Source organism: Phaseolus vulgaris, chromosome 5 (assembly GCF_051622355.1).
Source record: "Phaseolus vulgaris cultivar YP4 chromosome 5, ASM5162235v1, whole genome shotgun sequence".
NCBI classification, from domain to species: domain Eukaryota; kingdom Viridiplantae; phylum Streptophyta; class Magnoliopsida; order Fabales; family Fabaceae; genus Phaseolus; species Phaseolus vulgaris.
In genome coordinates, this window is record NC_143502.1 from 36,303,042 (window position 1) to 36,309,648 (window position 6,607).

A 6,607-nucleotide genomic window follows, 5' to 3' on the forward strand; every position below is an offset into this window, starting at 1 on the left:
ACGGCGCGGGGTGATGACTGACGTTTTAGTTTGTTGTTTTTGCAGGTTGAAGGAGGAATCTACTAGTCATTTACTCTTTGACTGTAGAATTGCTTGGCTCGTTTGGGGTCAATGTTCCGCGTGGTTAGGAGTGTCATCGGCCGCTCCCGTTGATCCTTTTGCCCACTTCAAGCAATTTTGTAATGTTATAAAGCCTTTTAACTCTGTCTTGGGAAGTGTGTGGATCTCGATGGGTAGAGAGATTTGGTGTCATAGGAACAAGGTTATTTTTAAAGGAGGTGTGGTGGATCATTCAGAGATCTTCACTTTGGCTCAATTGAAGGCTTGGTCCTGGGTAACTTCTAAAATACCTTCTGCTTGCTTTTCCTTTTCTGACTGGTGTCTTGTTCCTTTATTTTGTTTGAAATCGATTTAAATGGCCTGGTTCAGTTTAGGGTGATAGGTATCTTTATTTTGATGGATGTTGGTTTTTGTGGGCTGTTGGATTTGTAGTTGGGTTAGTGGCTAAGGTTTGTTGTTCTTTTGCTCCTTGTTATGGTCGTAGTGAGTTTGTACTGGGTTTATTTTGTGATTGTACGGGATTTGTAGTGGTAGATTATTTTTTACTCTCTCATTATGTTGGTTTGGGAGATCAGAGAAGTTGAATTTTATTGTATAGGTATGTATAAGGGTTGAATCACCCCTTAAGTGGTTCTTGTTATTCAATCCTTATTGTTGATAAAAAAAAATCGTTATAATATAATGTTTTTTAATATTCATTGATTAATTTTAATTTGATGTATTATTTTGCAGGCAAATTTTGAAATCCCTAATATGGAACCGCTTCGATCAAAGATTATATCAAATATCAGACTTAAATTTTGTAAGTTTAAGTCAACATTGACTACGAAATATATTTTTGGAAAGCTTAAAGACGAAAATCCTTGTTTAAAGTACAAACATATTGATGAATTTGATTTGATTTGATTCTATTTTAATTTGCAAATCTGCTTTAATTTTCGTTTATATTGGTTTATTGTGTTTATTTTGTTTATTATTTTATTTGCAAATTTGTTTTTATTTTATTTTAGATTTATTTTAAATTTATTTTCTTTTATTTGTTTTTCAATTTTAAATTAAAAAATAAATTATGTTACTAATAGTGGGTCCTTTTGTTAACCCTTGATTTAGCTGTCTTATATGATATTAAGAGGTCAAATTTCCAAAGACCAATTATTATTGAAGCAGAAATTGAAAGGACAGCTAAAAGAAATAGAAAGACAAAGGCAAAAGAGAAGCAAGGAGACACTAGAGAGGAATCCCCAAGCACTTCGTCTTTTCTCACTCATATTTTTCAGGAGGACAACAACATGTCAGAAGAGCAAGGACCACCTCCTAGGAGGACACTTGGAGATTATGTCATGTATCAAGGGTCAAGGCATTTTTCTAATATTGTAATACCTGCTACCGCCAAGGCCTTGGAAAAAACGTGTTTTTCCCACTCTCATCAATACCCATCAATTTACATCAATAGATCACGAGGATCCATATTTACATTTGTCTACATTTTCTGAATTGGTGGGAACAATGGGCTTCCTTTCAGATGATCTTGAAAATGGTTATATGCGTTTGTTTCATTTTTCATTAGCAGGTAATGCTAAGGAATGACTCAAATCACTTCCAAATCAAAGTCTCACTAGTTGGAAGGATGTAAAGGAAAAATTTATGCAAAGGTTTTTTCCAATCTCTCATTACATCAAAGCAAAGTCTGAAATTTCTATTTTCAAACAAGAAGCAGATGAATTTTTTTGTGAGACATGAGAGAGATTCAAAATGATGCTTAGAAAATGCTCAAATCATGGGTTTGAAGATATTGCTCAACTGAGCATATTTGTTAATGGTCTCAGGTCTAATACTAAAATGCTTCTAGATGTTGCAGTTGGCGACATAATGATGGCTCTTGATATAGAACAAGCGACAAGGATTCTTGATACAATGGCATCAACTGATTATCAAGCACATCATGATAGACAAGGTATTCATAAGAAAGGGTTGTTAGAGTTGACTTCAGATGCACTCTTGGCTCATAATAAAATTCTGACACAACAGATTGAGGCATTAACTGCACAAATGGCTAAATTGCCTCAACAAATACAAGCCATGCAATTATCTCAGAGCCAGAGTCAATCAATCATGTTTGATTTTTGTGGAGGTGATTTATCCCAATAGTCATTGTTTCTATCAAAACAACTCATCTGAAGCGTAAGTAAATTACATGGGCGATCAGGGAAGGCAAGATGGTTTCTCCAACAACAATAATTATTCTCAAGGTTGGAGAAGCAATCAAAATCAAAATTTTAGGTGGAATCAAGATAGTGGTTCATCCAATAATCAAGGTCTTTTCCAACAACAATAACCTATATATCCTTCAGTTAAAAAATTGGAAGATACCTTGGAGAAATTCATGAAAGCTACTATGGCGAATCACGAGAATAATAAGGCAACAGTCATAAATATAAAAATGAACTTAAGACAAATTGCCAAACAATTAGCAAAGGAACAAAGTGGCCAGTTTTGAGCCAACGACCAAACCAACCCAAGAGAGCATTGCAATGAAATTTCCACCTAGTATGGTAAAATAATAAGAGAAAGGGATGGTAATAATGCAGTAGCTAAAAAAGAAGAAAAGAATGAGACTAGGGGGGGAGAGATGTTTTTGAAAAAGATTTATCATATCCTCATGCTTTTTCAAAAAAAAAAGAAAGAAACTTTATTTTATTTTTGATAATTTGCTTCCTAAAAACTATTTTGCAAGAATTTTGAAGCAAGATTCAACACTTCAGAGATTTTGAAAGAATATGAGCTATATTGAAGAGAGAAATATAAAATTAGAGGATAGATACAATGTCATTATTCAAAAGGGCTTGCCTAAAAAATCCAAGGACTCAGGAAGTTTTAATCTTCCCGTGTATAGGTGTTTTATCTGTGGACAATGTCTTGCTGGATTTGGGGGCAAGCATAAATCTAATTCCTTTGGCAATGCTGAAGAAAATAGGTGATCTGAAGGTTCAACCCACAGTTATAATTAGCAGACATATCCATCAAATATCCTTATGGTGTGGTTAAAGATGTTCTTGTAAAGGTGGATAAGTTCATATTCCCAGTGAATTTTGTTATAATGAACATGAAAGAGGATAAGGAGGTTTCCTTGATACTTGGATAATTGATGTTGACAAAGGAAAACTTCAAGTTAGAGCTCAAGATGACGAGGTAACTTTTTAATCTTTTTTATGGTCCAAAAAAAGAATTAATGCAGGGGAAGAATGCGTACAGAATGATGGAACAAAGGGAGTTGACCACCTTGAAATAAAAAGGCATCAAGCTAGATGATATTAAACGAGCGCTTACTAGAAGACAATCCAATCCACATTTTAGTTTTATGTTGTTTCGTTATCTTTGTTTTGATTTTACTTTCAAAAACCATGTTTTCATGCAGTTATCGTCAAGGCAAGTCAAATCTCGCTTAGGCGAGTTGGACGACGAAAAAAAAGATGCTATCTGGAGTCATTTCGCTTAAGCAAGATAAATCTCGCTTAAACGAGTTTGACGATGCAAAATTTGAATTTCTTGCAGGAAATCTCGCTCAAGCGAAACAGATCTCGCTCAAACGAGATAGATCTCGCTCAAACAAGATAGATCTCGCTCAAGCGACGAAAAAAATGAGTTCCCTATAGGGATTCTCGCTCAAGCGAGACAATTATCGCTCTAGCGAGCATTTTTTTCAAAAAAAAAAAAAGAATCCTCAAAACCTGATGTGATTCCAATAGCCACATAGAACAAGATTCTTGACATTTTTAGGAATCACCTTGAGCTGGAAAATATAGAGGCACTTTTCTTAGAGTTGGATCATTGTTCTAAGACAAGAACTCACCAATAACTAGTACCAAATTCCAAACTCATTTGGATGAACCAAATATTGTCAAATTGAATCAACAAAGAGATTAAAACTGGAATTGACCGAACAGAATTGAACAAATGATCAAATGAACCGAACCAAAACAGAAATTAAAAACAGAAACAGAACATAGTGCTGGAAAAAATAGAAAAACCGAAACTGAAAAATTCAAGAACACAAAGCAACATGAACAATTGAAGAAGAAGAAAGGAAGGAGAAGAGAATGCTCATGAAGATGGAAGGAGGATGGATGATCTCGCCACTAGAAGTGTGGAATGCTCCTAGATGAGAGTGATGCCGCCACTTGAGGACTCCATTGATCCATCAAGATAAGACTAGAGAAGAAGGCTCCAAAAGCTCTCCAAAGGTCACTCAAAATTTGAGTAGAGTTTTCTTAGATTAATTCCAATCTGAAAAATAAAAAGAGAGCACCTCTATTTATAGCCTAAGGTGCTGAAATATAAGCTACACAAATTCAAAAAAACTCCCTCCCAAAAAGCTTCTAGAATTTGCGCCTAAAACAAAGCATGAGGAAGGTGTGACCTCTTCCTTCACTTTGGCACCTCCTTTTCTACTCCTACACCTATCTACTAACACACCCCCCCTAAGACTCCTAACTAAAGACTAAAAGAGGTTTCTAATGTTTCCCTCTAAGCACCTTCAACTAAAGAAATTACAAAAAGAGAAAATAAATGTCCTCTAGCTCCCAAAGCTTTGAACATGCTTCTTGTAATCCTTTGAGGTGGACTTTGACCTCCATGGGCGTCTTCTATTTGTGCCTCCACCTCCTCTTGATCTTGTTGATTGGCCTCCATGTCCTCTTGGGCTTGATCTCCATCATACTCCCCGAGTTGGAGAGAATTCGACCACGAATTCTGGAGACCTACAGAAAAAGGAGTTAGATCGCTGACATTAAAAGTATGACTACCTAAGAATGTATCAGGCATATCTAACTCATAAGCATTGTCATTAATCCTCTTGAGGACTTGGAAAGGTCCATCCCCTCGAGGCATTAGTTTGGACTTCCTTTGAGTAGGAAAACGATCCTTCCTCAAGTGAAGCCAAACCCAATCGCCCTCATCAAACAACAATGCTTTTCTCCTTTTATTGGCAAGTTCAGCATACTTGCCAACCTTCTTCTCAATTCTCTTCTTGATGTCTTTATGCAAAGTTTTCACAAAAGAAGCCTTTTCATCCCCATCTTTGCACAAGACATCTCCAAGAAGGGGAATAGGAAGAAGATCAAGAGGTGTTAGGGGATTAAACCCATAGACCACCTCAAAAGGAGAATGGGAGGTGGTAGAATTTACTACTCGGTTATATGCAAACTCAACATGGGGTAGTAAATTCTCCCACACTCTAGGATTCCCCGAAATAAAGCATCTCAATAGTTGTCCCAAAGTTCTATTCACCACCTCGGTTTGACCATCAGTTTGTGGGTGACAAGTGGTAGAAAATAAAAGCTTAGTTCCAAGCTTGCCCCACAAGGTCTTCCAAAAGTGACTCAAGAACTTAGGATCTCTATCGGACACTATAGACCTAGGAATCCCATGCAAGCGAACCACTTCTTGAAAGAAGAGGTTTGCAATGTGGCATGCATCATCCACTTTGTGGCAAGGAATAAAGTGAGCCATCTTTGAAAAACGATCCACTACCACAAAAATGGAGTCCTTTCCCTTTGATGTCTTGGGTAAGCCTAAGATGAAATCCATAGATATATCTACCCAAGGCATTGAAGGGATAGGAAGAGGAGTATAAAGACCATGGGGATGCATTTTAGACTTAGCTTTGCGGCAAGCTATGCATTTATCACACAAACTATGAACATGTTTATGCATATGTGGCCAAAAGAAATGTTCATGCAACACATCCAAAGTTTTAGCAACCCCAAAATGTCCCATTAAACCCCCCTCATGAGCTTCTCTAACAAGAGATAATCTAATAGAGCTTTGGGGAACACAAAGACGTTTTCCTTTAAAAAGAAAGCCATCTTGAATAAAAAAATCTTTGTGTCCTCCTTTAAGACACTCTTGATAGATGGGAGAAAAATCAAGGTCATCATGATAAAGTTCCTTAATGTGATCAAAACCAAGATATTGAGAGGTTAAAAGATTTAGCAAGGTGTATCTTCTAGAAAGAGCATCCGCCACAATATTTATTTTGCCTTGCTTGTGTTTGATCACATAAGGAAATTGCTCAATGAATTCCACCCACTTAGCATGCCTCTTGTTAAGTTTGTTTTGGCTTTTCAAATATTTAAGAGATTCATGATCACTATGTATCACAAACTCTTTGGGAAAAAGATAGTGTTGCCAAGTAAACAAAGCCCTAACAAGTGCATATAATTCCTTATCATAGGTGGAATAGTTGAGATGACTTCCCTTCAATTTCTCACTAAAATAGGCTATGGGGTGGCCCTCTTGAAGGAGAACAGCCCCAATACCTATGCTTGAAGCATCACACTCAATCTCAAATGTCTTAGTGAAATTAGGAAGGGCCAAGATGGGAGCATTAGTCAATTTTTCTTTCAAAGTATCAAAAGCATTTTGTTGTGCTTCTCCCCAATGAAAGACCACATCCTTTTTCACTATGTCATTGAGTGGTGCGGCAATGGTACCAAAGTTTGGGACAAATCTTCTATAGAAAGAAGCAAGCCCATGAAAACTTCGGACC

At 36.6% G+C, this 6,607-nt stretch overlaps 1 pseudogene; it reads right to left on the reverse strand.

Annotated features, from left to right (window-relative positions):
* Positions 1-1,738: 1,738 nt before the first annotated feature.
* On the reverse strand, positions 1,739-1,844 carry LOC137836260 (small nucleolar RNA R71; annotated as a pseudogene).
* Between the last annotated feature and the right edge of the window lie 4,763 nt (positions 1,845-6,607).